Below are 16,659 nucleotides of genomic sequence, written 5' to 3'. Positions count from 1 at the left end.
TGCTCAGGACCTCAGACTGGGCCAAAGTTTCACCTTCCAACAGGACAACGACCCTAAGCACACAGCCAAGACAACGCAGGAGTGGCTTCGGGACAAGTAGGATACAAGCAAAGAGAATACAACCATATAATGGATTCAACCACAACTCCATTCTCTATTTTTTAGGCTAGTGGCAAGTCCCCAAAATGTTTTAGATACCCCTACCCGAGGTATAATTAAACAATAAGGCACGAGGAGGTATGGTATATGGCCATTTATACCACGGCTAAAGGCTGTTCTTATGCACGACGCAACACGGAATAATGCCTGGGTGGAGAGGGGTTGGCCACATAAGCTCATGTAACCCAATATTACAAGCTCTGATATTGCTCAAATTTGGAATACAAGTAGTCCGTTGTCTGCCCAAAATACACAAATAAACAGCATTAAGATATCTTCATTCATCTTGGAAATATAGACCTGTAAACAGACAGATACAATAGGCGGAAATATCAGATTTGAATATTTATGATGAACGTTAACCAGTACTGCATGGTCCTGCCTGAGAAAAATGCATACAGTTAGACATGCGTTTTGATGTTTTGGCTATTCTATTGGTCTCTAAGGAAAACAAGTGGGCTCCGACATCGAAATGACCTTTTTCGGGGTCCAAGGTTCCTTAAAGGATTTTGTAATTTTAGCCCCTAGTCTTTCAATTAAATCATCACAGATTATCTTTATATTTTGCCTCAAATCGAATCTGGAGTCCAAAATCCAATATGGCTGCAATAATACAATTTGATGGAGGTTAAATCACCTGTAAACATAAATGATTGAAATTAGTACTTTTTCAGAAATGTGTACAACACTCATGCCTATAAAGACTGTTAGTGGAAAACAATTTTATTCTGAATCCAATATGGCCAACATGATTTCACTCAAACAACATCGCCAGCATATAAGTAGCCCTTGTTTATTTTATATAATGTTATTCTGTCTTTGAAAGTGTTTCATAATAGTCTTGGTACATTATATCTAGGGAATGGCACTGCCATGCCTCTGTTGTGTTTGAATAGCCCAAGCCAACTAGTTTTTCAATGTGTGTTCATGTTTTCATCTCATTCACACACTTACAGCATATAAACAATGGGCAATTCCACAAAATATGATAAAAAATCTTTCACGACAGAAGCACATAGCAGTGTAACCAAGTTACAGGTAACCAACCGTAATACAACAGTCAGCTGCTCTAGTAGCAGATATGCACAGCCCTCTTTTCCAAACTAAAATTAAGTATGCCATGTCTTTGAAGTGACCAGGACATGTGTGTCCTAACCAGATGAGGAGACAAAGTAGCCAGTGGTGGTATTTGTAATGGGTGCGTGTCAGTGGCAGGGAAGTCAGGCGCAGGAAAACGAACTTGGTATAAACGCAGTCGTTTAATAAGTGCTCATACAACTCCAAAAACCAAAATACTGTATACAAAAAAGAACATAAGTGGGTACAAAACCCATCGCACACCGACACATGACTTGCACAAACATACATTAAAACAATCTCCGACAAAACATGAGGGGAAACAGAGGGTTAAATACACAACATGTAATGATGGGATTGGAACCAGGTGTGAAGGAAGACAAGACAAAACCAATGGAAAATGAAAAATGGATCAATGATGGCTAGAAGGTCGGTGATGTCGCCCGCCGAACACCGCCCGAACAAGGAGAGGGACCGACTTCGGCGGAAGTCGTGACAGTATTTGTATTTATTAGGATCCCCATTGGCTGCTGCCAAGGCATACTCTTCCTGGGGTCCAGACAAGATTAAAACAATTACATCACAAAAAATAAATAAAACAATACATCATTCAACATCTACATTACAAAATGTGTAATACAACAATATTACTATGACACAAGGCGAGACCCAGATGCAGACACAGGAAGCAGATGGTTGGAGTCTTAAAATGTTTATTAATCCAAAGGGTAGGCAAGAGAATGGTCGTGGACAGGTAAAAAGGTCAAAACCAGATCAGAGTCCAGGAGGTACAGAGTGGCAGACAGGCCCCTGGTCAAGGCAGGCAGAATGGTCAGGCAGGTGGGTACAAAGTCCAGAAAACAGGCAAGGGTCAAAACCGGGAGGACTAGAAAAAGGAGAATAGCAAAAGGAGTACGGGAAAAACATGCTGGTTGACTTGACTTAAACGTACAAGACGAACTGGCACAGAGAGACAGGAAACACAGGGATAAATGCACTGTGGGAAATAAGCGACACCTGGAGGGGGTGGAGACAATCACAGGAACAGGTGAAACAGATCAGGGCGTGACAATTACATTACATTGTGTGTTTCTTCACAGTCCGCACTGTGCTGTGAGGTGTTGTTACATTTTATTTATTTTTTGTAATGTAGCCTGACCAGCTTTCGCAGCTTACTGGTCGTTCTGGGCAAGCTGCAGCGACTAGGGCAGTATTGTTCCTTTTTGACTGGGAGGGTATTGGGGCTATGGGGTGATCAGTTTCCATTTATACAGTTATAGGCAGTCAGCAGATGGAACTTGCATGCCGTTGACTAACTGGAATGTTATCCCGGCCTGAATGATGCTGGGAATACTCCAGGAGTGGAATGGTTGGTTCAAATCAAAATCAAATCGAATTTTATTAGTCACATGCGCTGAATACAACAGGTGTAGTAGACCTTACAGTGAAATGCTTACTTGCAAGCCCCTAACCAACTGTGCAGTTTCAAAAAATACGGATAAGAATAAGAGATGAAAGTAACAAGTAATTAAAGAGTAGCAATAAAAAATAAAATAACAATATATACAAGGGGGTGCCAGTACAGAGTCAATGTGCGGGGGCACCAGTTAGTTGAGGTAGTATTAATTGAGGTAGTTAATTAAAGTGACTATGCATAGACGACAACAGAGAGTGGCAGTGGTGTGGAGAGGGGAGGGGGGGGGCAATGCGAATAGTCTGGGTAGCCATTTGACTAGATGTTCAGGAGTCTTATCGCTTGGGGGTAGAAGCTGTTTAGAAGCCTCTTGGACCTCGACTTGGCGCTCCGGTACCGCTTGCCGTGTGGAGAGAACAGTTAGGGCCTTCCTCTGACATCGCCTGGTGTAGAGGTCCTGGATGGCAGGAAGCTACCCTATGTAGTGCCTTGCGGTCGGAGGCTGAGCAGTTTCCATACCAGGCAGTGATGCAACCAGTCAGGATGATCTCGATGGTGCAGCTGTACAACCTTTTGAGGATCTGAGTACCCATGCCAAATCTTTTCAGTCTCCTGAGGGGGAATAGGTTTTGTCGTGCCCGCTTCACGACTGTCATGGTGTGCTTGGACCATGTTAGTTTGTTGGTGATGTGGACACCAAGGATCTTGAGGCTCTCAACCTGCTCCACTGCAGCCCCATCGATGAGAATGGGGGCATGCTCGGTCTTCTTTTTCCTGTAGTCCACAATCATCTCCTTTGTCTTGATCACTTTGAGGGAGAGGTTGTTGTCCTGGCACCACACGGCCAGGTCTCTGACCTCCTCCCTATAGGCTGTCTCGTTGTTGTCGGTGATGAGGCCTACCACTGTTGTGTCATCTGCAAATTTAATGATGGTGTTGGAGTCGTGCCTGGCCTGGCCTTGCAGTCATGAGTGAACAGGGAGTACAGGATGGGACTGAGCACGCACCCCTGAGGGGCCAATGTGTTGAGGATCAGCGTGGCGGATGTGTTGCTACCTACCTTTACTACTTGGGGGTGGGCCGTCAAGAAATCCAGGATCCAGTTGCAGAGGGAGGTGTTTAGTCCCAGGGTCCTTAGCTTAGTGATGAGCTTTGAGGGCACTATGGTGTTGAACGCTGAGCTGTAGTCAATGAATAGCATTCTCACATACAGTGGGGAGAACAAGTATTTGATACACTGCCGATTTTGCCGATTTTCCTACTTACAAAGCATGTAGAGGTCTGTAATTTTTATCATAGGTACACTTCAACTGTGAGAGACGGAATCTAAAATAAAAAATTCCCGAAAATCACATTGTATGATTTTTAAGTAATTAATTCGCATTTTATTGCATGACATAAGTATTTGATACATCAGAAAAGCAGAACTTATATTTGGTACAGAATCCTTTGTTTGCAATTACAGAGATCATACGTTTCCTGTAGTTCTTGACCAGGTTTGCACACACTGCAGCAGGGATTTTGGCCCACTCCTCATACAGACCTTCTCCAGATCCTTCAGGTTTCGGGGCTGTCGCTGGGCAATACGGACTTTCAGCTCCCTCCAAAGATTTTCTATTGGGTTCAGGTCTGGAGACTGGCTAGGCCACTCCAGGACCTTGAGATACTTCTTACGGAGCCACTCCTTAGTTGCCCTGGCTGTGTGTTCTGGTCGTTGTCATGCTGGAGACACCAGCCACGACCCATCATCAATGCTCTTACTGAGGGAAGGAGGTTGTTGGCTAAGATCTCGCAATACATGGCCCCATCCATCCTCCTCCAATACGGTGCAGTCGTCCTGTCCCCTTTGCAGAAAAGCATCCCCAAAGAATGATGTTTCCACCTCCATGCTTCCGGTTGGGATGGTGTTTCTTGGGGTTGTACTCATCCTTCTTCTTCCTCCAAACACGGCGAGTGGAGTTTAGACCAAAAAAGCTCTATTTTTAATCATCAGACCACATGACCTTCTCCCATTCCTCCTCTGGATCATCCAGATGGTCATTGGCAACACTTCAGACGGGCCTGGACATGCGCCTGCTTGAGCGGGGGACCTTGTGGTGCGCTGCAGGATTTTAATCCATGACGGCGGTAGTGTGTTACTAATGGTTTTCTTTGAGACTGTGGTCCCAGCTCTGCTTCAGGTCATTGACCAGGTCCTCGTGTAGTTCTGGCTGAGTCCCTCACTCTTCCTCATGAATCATTGATGCCGCCACGAGGTGAGAATCCTTTGCATGGCCCGCAGACCGAGGGTGATTGACCCATCCATCTTAACTTCTTCTATTTTCTTCTATTTTTCTAATAATTGCGCCAACAGTTGTTGCCTTCTCACCAAGCGCCTTGCCTAATTGTCGGTGGCCCCTGTAGCCGCGCAGGTCGCTAGCACCTGTTTTTTTTTCTTGTGTGCATGTGTCTATTTCGCAATTTTTATTTCTGATTTGTCTTTTTTCATTTTATGTTCTTTCGCTCTTGTGTCTTGGTTCTCTATTTTGTTGTGTAGTTAGTGGTTTTGGATGTTGTTTTGTGTTTCTGTTGATATTGTGTTTGTTTGGACTATGTGTCTTTTATTACTTATAGAGTTTCAAACAGGTGCAAGTTCATACAGGTAATGAGTGGAGAACAGGAGGCTTCTAAAGAAAAACTAACAGGTCTGTGAGAGCCGGAATTCTTACTGGTTGTAGGTTGATCAAATACTTATGTCCATGGCATAAAAATGCAAATGAATTACTTAAAAAATCATACAATGGTGATTTTCCTGGATTATTTTGTTTAGATTCGTCTCTCACAGTTGAAGTGTACCTATGATAAAAATTACAGACCTCTACATGCTTTGTAAGTAGGAAAACCTGCAAAATCGGCAGTGTATCAAATACTTGTTCTCCCCACTGTAGGTGTTTCTTTTGTCCAGGTGGGAAAGGGCAGTGTGGAGTGCAATAGAGACTGCATCATCTGTGGATATGTTGGGGCGGTATGGAAATTGGAGTGTGTTTAGGGTTTCTGGGATGATGGTGTTGTGAGCCATGACCAGCCTTTCAAAGCACTTCATGGCTACTGACATGAGTGCTACGGGTCGATAGTCATTTAGGCAGGTTACCTTAGTGTTCTTGGGCACAGGCACTATGTTGGTCTGCTTGAAACATGTTGGTATTACAGACTCGGACAGGGAGAGGTTGAAAATGTCAGTGAATACACTTGCTAGTTGGTCAGCGCATGCTGGCAGTACACGTCCTGGTAATCCGTCTGGCCCTGGGGCTTTGTGAATGTTGACCTGTCTAAAGGTCTTACTCACATCGGCTGCAGAGAGCGTGATCACACAGTCTTCCAGTACAGCTGGTGCTCTCATGTATGTTTCAGTGTTATTTGCCTCGAAGCGAGCATAGAAGTAGTTTAGCTCGTCCGGTAGGCTCGTGTCACTGGGCAGCTCTCGGCTGTGCTTCCCTTTGTAGTCTGTAATGGTTTTCAGGCCCTGCCACATCCAACGAGCATCAGAGCCGGTGTAGTACGACTCAATCTTAGTCCTGTATTGACGCTTTGCCTGTTTGATGGTTCGTCGGAGAGCATAGTGGGATTTCTTATAAGCTTCTGGGTTAGAGTCCTGATCCTTGAAAGCGGTATCTCTAACCTTTAACTCAGTGCGGATGCTGCCTGTAATCCATGGCTTCTGGTTGGGGTATGTATGTACGGTCACTGTGGGAATGACGTCATCACTGCACCTATTGATGATGCCAATGACAGATGTGGTATACTCCTCAATGCCATTGGAGGAATCCCGGAACATATTCCAGTCTGTGCTAGCAAAACAGTCCTGTAGCTTAGAATCTGCTTCATCTGGACCCTTTTTATTGATCTAGTCACTGGTGCGTTCTGCTTTCATTTTTGCTTGTAAGCAGGAATCAGGAGGATGGAATTATGGTCAGATTTGCCAAATGGAGGGCGAGGGAGAGCTTTGTATGCGTCTCTATGTGTGGAGTATAGGTGGTCCAGAGTTATTTTCCCTCTGGTTGCACATTTAACATGCTCATAGAAATTTGGTAAAACTGATTTAAGTTTCCCTGCATTAAAGTCCCCGGCTACTAAGAGCGCCGCCTTTGGGTGAGCGTTTTCATGTTTGCTTATGGCGGAATACAGCTCATTCAATGCTATTGTAGTGCCAGCCACTGACTGTGATGGTATGTAATCAGCTACAAAGAATAAAGATGAAAACTCTCTCTGTAAATAATGTGGTCAGCAGCTTATTATGAGAAACTCTACCTCAGGCGAGCAATAGCTCGAGACTTCCTTAGATTTCATGCACCAGCTGTTGTTTACAAAAATACATAGACCGCCGCCCCTTGTCTTACCAGACGCCACTGTTCTATCCTGCCGGTACATCGTATGTTGATGTTGGCGTCTTTCAGCCACGACTCTGTGAAGCATAAGATGTTACGGTTTTTAATGTCCCGTTGGTAGTTTAATCTTCCCAATAACTCGTCCATTTTATTGTTTAAAGATTGCATGTTTGCTAGCAGAATTGAGGGGAGTGGGGGATTATTCGATCGCCTCCGACTTCTCAGAAGGCAGCCTGCCCTCCGGCCTCTCTTTCTCCGCCTTCTCTTCACGCAGATCATTGGGGTCGGGGCCTGTTCCCGAGGGAGCCGTTAATCCTCCGCCTCGGGCTCGTCAGAGTCATGAAAGAAGAAAAAGGATTCTGCTAGTCCGTGGTGAGTAATCGCAGCCCTGATGTCTATAAGTTATTTTTGGTCATAAGAGATGGTAGCGGCAATATTATGTACAAAATCAGTAAAAAAATAAGTTACAAACAATGTAGATAAACTAACAAAAAAACACAATCGGTCTGTCTTCTGCTCCGGCGCCATCTTACTTGTCTGGTTGTGAAGGAAAGTCTGTGAAAGGGCTGTCACAAACAGACTTGCCTTTAGATGCCTAATTGGCCTGTGTGTGAAGTTTTTATGTTGAATATGGCAAAAGTCCTGCAGGTTATGTCCTACATGTTTCTTTATATTTCTTTTGGAAGTCGGGTAGGAGGATAATTTGGCCGATATTAACTGTGGGTGGTTGGCATTGATTAGGGACTGGACCATCAGGAGATGTGGAGAGTGACAGAACCTGTGAGGGTGACTTAGAGGTTAGCTAGAGCAGTGGTTCTCAAACCTCTCCTCTGAGACTTCCAGAGGTTTCTAACTCACCTGATTCACCTAGTCAAGGGCTTGATGATTTGTTGACAATTTGATCAGCTGTGCTTTGAGAGAAATGTTCTCATAATGCAGAAATGTTGCGATTTAGAGAGGGTCTCGATTTTACTTGCAGCATAGGGTGGATTTTGAGCTTTCTCAAACTTAGGATGTTGATTATTTAAGTGATAATGCCCGAGGAGACAGTGTTTGTAGGATATATTGGTATGGGTGTTGTTAAGCCCGAGATGAAGTCCGGCCCTCGACTTATATCCTCCAAACACCGGCTTCTCGGCATTATCCCTTTTATACAACGGGTTACCAACATATTCAAATAAGGATTGACATATTTTCATAAAAAATTCCACAAAATATAGTCCCGACACAAATCTAAGGTTGCTAGTCGTTCATTCTAAGTGTTCCATTGCCATACTGGCTGGCAACGTTCTTATCCCTTGCTTGTTAGCTAGCCAACTACGGCTAACTTAGTCATGTCAAATAGTGCAGACAGAATAACAGCAAGGACACTGTTGTTCAGGGGAGTATATATATTTTATGTATACATCCATAAAAATGATGCCAGCTGATTCATGATTTCGACTGGCTGAGAAACACTGCCTGCCTGTCTGTCTGTCTGTCTCGTCCTGACTCCCAACACATTCTTTACTATAGGACAGCTGGAGATCGAATTTGAATATTGAAACAATGTTGCAAATGTCTGAGAGACAGACAGTAAGGTTTATACAAATCTCTGCTGTTAGTCTAAAAGAAATGTGAGATAATGTCTAGAGGCTTTTTATAGTGGAGATCAAGTTTATAAATTGCCTGGCTGGACTGATGCGCCAGTGGATTGTGCAGTCAGATGGAAAAGAGTAAATAGGCATTTTAGTGTCATAGATTTAGCCAGTGGCAACTTGTGGAATAGACACCGGCTGGAATGCGGTTTTAACCACTCAGCATTCAGGATTAGAGCCACCCGTTGTATAATTTCTTCCTTTGCAACTCAATAGTTTATATATCCATTTGTGATGCTACAGTATGTAGGTTACTTTTGTGAATCTGCTTTTTTATGTGTACAGATAGACAAAATGTAATGGCTCCTGTTAAGACACAAAGAATAGTTTGTTTTCCTATGCGTAGTGCAGTGCATAAGTCCATCTGAATGTATAGATGTGTGTGTGTGTGGTTGCCTTGTTTCTCACAAAATTATCTTAGAACTTTCACCATTGGTATGCTAATGTTTGGTGCTGTAAACTGAGATGCTAATACACTTCAGAGCCGTGAAGTTGTGATGTTTTGGTGTACCTTCAGTCTCTGTGCTTTGCTTTTACAAGAAGAATAGAGCATTCTTTTATAGCTTGCTTGCAGGGAAGGTGTTACCTAGAACATTTGCATGTCTAAAGAAAGACAATGCTACCCGCCAAATGGACACTCCTGAAGTGATGCTACTATGACCATGAGATTGTCTACAGTGACTACCAGTGGACATCCGGGAGGATTATGTAGGAAGGCCCCTGAGTCTTTACACTCTATGCAAAAGGTTTTATTGTCTTCACAGGAAATCAGCCTTCTGTGTTGCTCTCCAACCCCCATTATGTCACAACTCTGTGAAGCAGAGGTTCTGTTGTCTTTACATCCTGTAGGTCTGATATCTAATTGGAGGTTCATTTTACAGTAATACTATTGGTCAAGTACTCAGATTTTGAATCCCAAAAACTCAGCTGTTATAAAAAGGTTTAATTCTCTTTCTCTTTGTTCCTGACCTGCATTGATGAGATGCACACTCTCTCCCCCTCTGAGCTTGCCTAGAATGCCTTGTCATGCTTATTAATAAAATAAAATCAAATGTTATTTGTCACATGCTCCGAACTCAACAGGTGTAGTCCTTACAGTGAAATGTTTACTTGCAAGCCCTTAACCAACAATGCAGTTTTAAGAAAAATACCTAAAAAGAAAATAAATTAAAGTATCAAATAATTAAGGAGCAGCAGTAAAATAACAATAGCGAGGCTATATACAGGGGTTACCGGTACAGAGTCAGTGTGTGGGGGCACCGGTTAGTTGAGGTAATATGTAGGTCTATATTTCCTAAATGCTTTAAGATATCCTAATGTTTGTTTCTGTATGTACTGTAGGGCAGACAATTGACATCTCTTATTCCAAATGTTAACAATATCAGAGCTTGCAACATTGGGTTACTTGAGCTTATGTGGCCCACCCCCTTCCAGCCAGGCATTATTCTGCAAGGTTTGAGTTAAGGGGGTGTGTTACAATATCTATAAATGTAACCACTTTTGCAGTAAAATATTTTGACACAACTATTAATTTCATATAGACCTTCGCGATAAGGAAAAATGTTGTTGTGATTTGTTATACCTCGGGTAAGGGTATCTCAAAAACCAAAGACCTTTTTGAGGATTTGCCACTAGCCTATTAGTAGTGAACTAATGAGATTGCAAGGGGAGTGGCCCACTCAGATATGTATAAATAGAGGCCCTCTCCACAAATCAGTTTTCTCACGAAAATGTTGGAACGGTTTGGCCTAACTAATATGACCACACTATGGAAAGATGAGACTCTCAAAAGCCCCACAGGACTTGTCTGAAGGTAAACCTTACAAATGAATAGAAGTACAGAGGTAGTTTTGTGGCAACAAAAATAAGGGGTTAAATATGTGTCTTAAATATATTTCCTGAGCTCTCTTATGTCTCCTAGATATAGGACAGACACTTCAAAAGCTTATTTGTTATGGCTTTTTTTTGTGGTCCGTGATTGCCTGTAGACCCTGCCACATACGTCTTGTGTCTGAGCCGTTGAATTGCAACTCCACTTTGTCCCTATACCAACATTTTGCTTGTTTGATTACCTTGCGGGGGAATAACTACACTGTTTGTATTCGGCCATATTCCCAGTCATCTTTCCATGGTTAAAAGCGGTGGTTCGCGCTTTCAGTTTTGTGCAAATGCTGCCATCTATCCACAGTTTCTGGTTAGGGTAGGTTTTAATAGGCACAGTGGGTATAACATCACCAATGCACTTCCTTAATTAAAAAGTCACTCACTGAATCAGCGTATAAATCTTTATTATTCTCTGAGGCTACCCGGAACATTTCCCAGTCCGCATGATCAAAACAATCTTGAAGCGTGGATTTTGATTGGTCTGACCAGCGTTGAAAATTTCTTGTCACGGGTACATCCTGTTTGAGTTTCTGCCTATAGGACGGGAGGAGCAAAATGGAGTCGTGATTAGATTTGCCGAATCGAGGGCGGGAGAGGGCCCTGTATGCATCGCGGAAGTTAGAGTAGCAGTGATCCAGTGTATTGCCCGCACGAGTGCTACAATCAATATGCTGATGGAATTTAGGTATCCTTGTTCTCAAACTTGCTTTGTTAAAATCCCAAGTTACAATAAATGCAGCCTCAGGATATATGGTTTCCAGTTTGCATAGAGTCCAGTGAAGTTATTTGACAGCTGTCGTGGCATCAGCTTGAGAGGGGATATACTCGGCTGTGACAATAACCAACGAGAATTCTCTTGGGAGATAATATGGTCGGCATTCGATTGTGAGGAATTCTATGTCAGCTGAACAAAAGGACTTGAGTTCCTGTATGTTGTTACGATTACACCATGAGTCGTTAATCATAAAGCATACACCCCCACCCTTCTTCTTCCCAGAAAGATGTTTATTTCTGTCGGCGCGACGCATAAAGAATCCTGGTGGCTGTATCGACTCCGACAACATATCTCGAGTGTCACGCCCTGACCTTAGAGATCCTTTTTATGTCTCTATTTGGTTTGGTCAGGGTGTGATTTGGGGTGGGTATTCTATGTTCTCTCGTTCTATATTTTGTATTTCTATGTTTTGGCCGGGTGGGTTTTCAATCAGGGACAGCTGTCTATCGTTGTCTCTAATTGAGAACCATACTTAGGTAGCCCTTTTTCCCACCTGTCTTTGTGGGAAGTTGACTTTGTTTATGGCACTTAGCCTTTAGCTTCACGGTTTGTTTTGTAGTGTTTATTGTTTTGTTCGGGCGTCTTTTCTAATAAATAGAAAATGTTGGGGGGGGGGGGGGGGGGGGGGGGTGGTGGCACACGGGGAGTTTTTGGCTGAGTCAGGTTGGAGACCTGAGCCAACTCCCCGTGCTTACCGTGGTGAGTGTACTGGTCAGGCACCGTGTTATGCGGTGGAGCGCACGGTGTCCTCAGTACGCATTTTCTTAGCCCGGTGCGCTACATTTCAGCGCCCGCATCTGCTGGGCTAGGGTGAGCATCCAGCCAGGACGGGTGTTGCCAGCCCTGCTCTCCAGACCTCCAGTGCGCCTCCTCGGCACAGTATATCCTGGTGGCCGGCTCTCCTGGCACTGTGTCTCCGGTACGTCTGCACAGCCCAGTGCGTCTGTGGCCAGCGCCCTGCATTTGCAGGGTGAAGATAACCACCCAGCCAGGACGGGTTTGCAGGCTCTAAGCTTGAGGACCTCCAGTGCGCCTCCACGGCCCAGTGTATCCGGTACCTCTGCCAAGGACAAGGCCTCCTGTATGTCCTCTCCAGCCTGGTGAGTCCTGTGCCTGCGCCCAAGAACTAATCCTCCTGTTGTCTCCCCAGCCTGGTGAGCCCTGTGGCAGCTCCACGTACCAGAATGCCCATACGTCTCTCACTCCAGTAGAATGATCCATGAACGACAAGCCCTCCAGTGATGATCCATGGCAAGAAGCCTCCAGTGATTGATCCATGACACGAAGCCTTCCAGTGATGATCCATGGCACGAAGCCTCCAGTGATGATCCATCAAGGAAGCCTCCGTGAATGATCCCCATGGCAAGATGCCTCAGTGATGATCCATGGCACGAAGCCTCCAGCGCCGATCCATGGCAAGAAGCTTCCAGCGACGATCCATGGCACGAAGCCTCCAGCGACGATCCATGGCAAGAAGCCTCCGGCGACGATCCATGGCACGAAGCCTCCGGCGACGATCCCCGGTCCGGAGCCTCCGGCGACGGTCCCCGGTCCGGAGCCTCCGGCGACGGTCCCCGGTCCGGAGCCTCCGGCGACGGTCTCCGGTCCGGGGCCCCCGGCGACGGTCTCCGGTCCGGGGCCCGCAACGAGGGTGCCCAGTCCGGGGGACACGAGTGTATTACCGGCTGGGCACATTAAGCCCAGACGATAGTGGAGATCCATAGCGCCCACTAAGACTAGCCTTCACTCAATGGCCAGTTTATTAGGTACATCAATCTAGTACTGAGTTGGACTCCCCTTTGCCTTCAGAACAGCCTGAATTCTCGGGGGCATGGAAACGTTGCTCAATTGGTATCAAGGGACCTAACGTGTGCACCCCCATGTAACACCCCCTGCCACCAGCCTGTACTGTTGACATCAGGCAGGATGGGGCCATGGACTCTTGCTTGCATCTAATCCTGACTCTGCATGACGCAAAAGGAACCGCGATTCGTCAGACCAGACCAATGTTTTTCCACTCTTCAATTGTCCAGTGTTGGCGATCACGTGCCCACGAGCCGCCGCTTGTTTTTAGCTGATAGGAGTGGAACCAAGTGTGGTTGTCTGCTGCAATAGCCTATCCGTGACAAGGACCGACGAGTTTTGCGTTCCGAGATGCCGTTCTCGGTAAACCCTAGACACTGTTGTGTATGAAAAGCCCAGGCGGTCGTCTGTTTCTGAGATAGTGGAACCGGCACTCCTGGCGCTGATGATCATACTATGCTCAAAGTCACTTAGGTCACTCATTTTGCCCATTCTAACGTTCAATCGAACAGTAACTGAATGTCTTGTTGCCTGTCTGTCTGCTTTATATAGCAATCTACAGCCACGTGACTCACGGTCTGTAGGAGCGAACTATTTTTGTGGGTGCTGTATCTAATAGACTGGCCACTGAGTATGTATAGATATGGCTAAATAAAACATTTTCTTACAAAATAAATATAAAAAGCATAAATTTGGTAGCAATTGAAAGGGAACAGTTTGGAGATGATGGGACAATTTGTTTCAAAAAATTGCTTCCTACCATTTATAGTAGCCAAGTTATAACGGCTACTATGGAAGAATTCACGTATCGGCTTTTTAATGTATAGCTAGATTTAGTTCTTGAAATGTTCTGGATTGACTGACCTTCATGTCTTAAAGTAATGATGGTCTGTCATTTCTCTTTGCTTATTTGAGCTGTTCTTGCCAACACGACTGATTGGCTCAAAAGCATGAAGAAGGAAAGAAATTCCACAAATGAACTTTTAACAAGGCACACCTGTTAATTTAAATGCATTCCAGGTGACTACTTCATGAAGCTGGTTGTGAGAATGCCAATAGTGTGCAAAGCTGTCATCAAGGCAAAGGGTGGCTACTTTGAAGAATCTCAAATATAAAATATATTTTTATTTGTTTAACACTTTTTTGGTTACTACATGATTCAATATGTGTCATTTCATAGTTTTGATGTCTTCACTATTAATCTACAATGTATAAAATAGTAAAAATAAAGAATGAGTAGGTATGTTCAAACCTTTGTCTGGTACTATATATTAGGCTTGATTTTATATACTACTATTATTCACTCTATCGCAGTAGTGGGCATACTGTATATGCCTACTGTACATGTGTGTTCTTAGCATGCTGTAGAGCTGTGATGCAGAGCCCCAGTATGAAGGCCAGTTAGGCTGGTGGCCCCCCTGATGGGGGTTGTGGATGGACGGTGGTCACCTCTGTCTTCTTTATCTTGGGCCTCACTGCATGTGTCCTCTAGAATTTGGCCTCTTCTTCCTAGAGATCCAGAACCACTTTGGAGTCCTCACCAGCACCCCGTCATGGATCACCTCCACTATGATAGTCATGTTTCACTTCAAATCAAATGTTATATGTCACATGCGCTGAGTACAACAGGTGTAGTAGACCTTACAGTGAGATGCATACTTACAAGCCCTTATTAACCAACAATGCCGTTTTAAGAAAAATACAAAAAAAAATGAAATAAAAGTAACAAATAATTAAAGAGCAGCAGTAAAATAACAATAGCGAGGCAATATACAGGGGGTACCGGTACAGAGTGAGTGTGCGGGGGCACCGGTTAGTCGAGGTAATTGAGGTAATATGTACATGTAGGTATTAAAGTGACTATGCAGGAGGTCAGGGAGGCTGAGTGCAACTTGTCTTGTTTGTAATGCAGTATAACTTATTTTTCATCTGTATATAACTCTATATTGCATAGTTTTAGAGTTAAAGTTGGCCAAAGAAACAAAAATGGGTTTCATGCTCAAACAACTAGACACTTTCTTTCACCAAAGGTCAACTGAAGATGCATTGCCCAGCATTTATTTTGTTTAAAAGTCATTGTGATAGGAGTACTCAAGCCTTGCTCTCAGGGGCACCATTTTTGTTCTACTTGAATAACACACATACCTGTGTTGTATATAAGGACTTTAATCAATTCATTAGCGTAGTAGCCTTCATTTAGAAAAATAGAACGGTACTTTTGCAATATTTGTATGAAAATAACGTTTTGAAAATTGTACTTATTTTTATTTTTTTATGTATTTTTATGCTCATCGAAGTGGGTTTTGTGTTTGCCAACATTTTGCAATTCACTGAGGTCCTGATTCAGACTTAGGAAATGTATGCTAAGCACTTCTCAATAGTTGGTATTCAGACTTCACTTATGCTGGTGCGTAACAGGCTTTGCAGGCGCGTCCTGAATACATGTAATTCAATCGCTGAAAACTCTCCCACTTGCTGGCCAAGCTATTTTCTCCTGGACTTTTCATTCATTAGGTTTTTCAATTCATTTATCTGAAGCCATCCCTTTAAATATGGTGTACATTTAATTTGTATTTTCTTGACAGACTAGAATAAATGGTTCAGAATATTAGGGATCAATGAAAGAAAGCCATGTAATCCTAAATACACACATATTCGTCTCCGTTTCAGCACCTATTTGTAGATTTAAAAATACTCTGATCTTGTATATTATTTAGGGTTAGGAAAATATTAATGAATAATACAAAATATATTGGTGAATAAAAAATACAGTGGTTTGAGTCATCCTCAAAATTGCCATATTCAATTGCTCCATGCATGAAATATTGGAAGGTGAGAAGTGTACAATAGGGGTTGAACACTAGTCCTATAAATCTACCATAATAATCCTCCCCAATCATGGAACTGTGATGACAACGGTCCATTCTTCGTGAACCGTGCGGCCAGGCTTGAGGTTTAAACTGCTACTACATGTTGGTCTGCGTTTCATAATGATTCAAATAGGCTACATGGCTCAAATTATTGCACAACTTGTAATATGTTAGCCTAATATGATCCACTATTGCTAGCGATCGATCCTCAGGAACAACCACATGAACGTGCCAGTGGAAACAAAAAGGTAAATTAACGATGTAATTGAATGATGCAAAATGTAAGGAAACTATAACACTAAAGTCAGTAAAAGTTATAGATTTATTTGGGTGTAACTGACAGTGGCTACCGATAGTGGCTAATATTTAACAGTATAGAAATTGTAAAAAATACAGTGAAAAGTCTGGACTAATAATTAGAACATTCTTGAAATCATAAATCAACTCAGTAGGTTTGGCACTGTTCATTCATGTAAGTATGGTTACAGAAGCCTGTAGCTGGGGTCTCCAAATTTCATCCTAAGTTATTTCAAAAACTTCCCAGTGGAAAAGGTGATACAGTGCATTTGGACACATAAAAGGCAGTACGCTTGGAGTTTGCCAAAAGGCACTTAAAGGATTCTCAGACCATGTGAAACAAGATTCTCAGGTCTGATGAAGCCAAGAATGAATGCTT

Source organism: Salvelinus sp. IW2-2015, linkage group LG33, assembly GCF_002910315.2.
Source record: "Salvelinus sp. IW2-2015 linkage group LG33, ASM291031v2, whole genome shotgun sequence".
NCBI classification, from domain to species: domain Eukaryota; kingdom Metazoa; phylum Chordata; class Actinopteri; order Salmoniformes; family Salmonidae; genus Salvelinus; species Salvelinus sp. IW2-2015.
Note: the sequence above shows the minus strand (reverse complement) of the source record.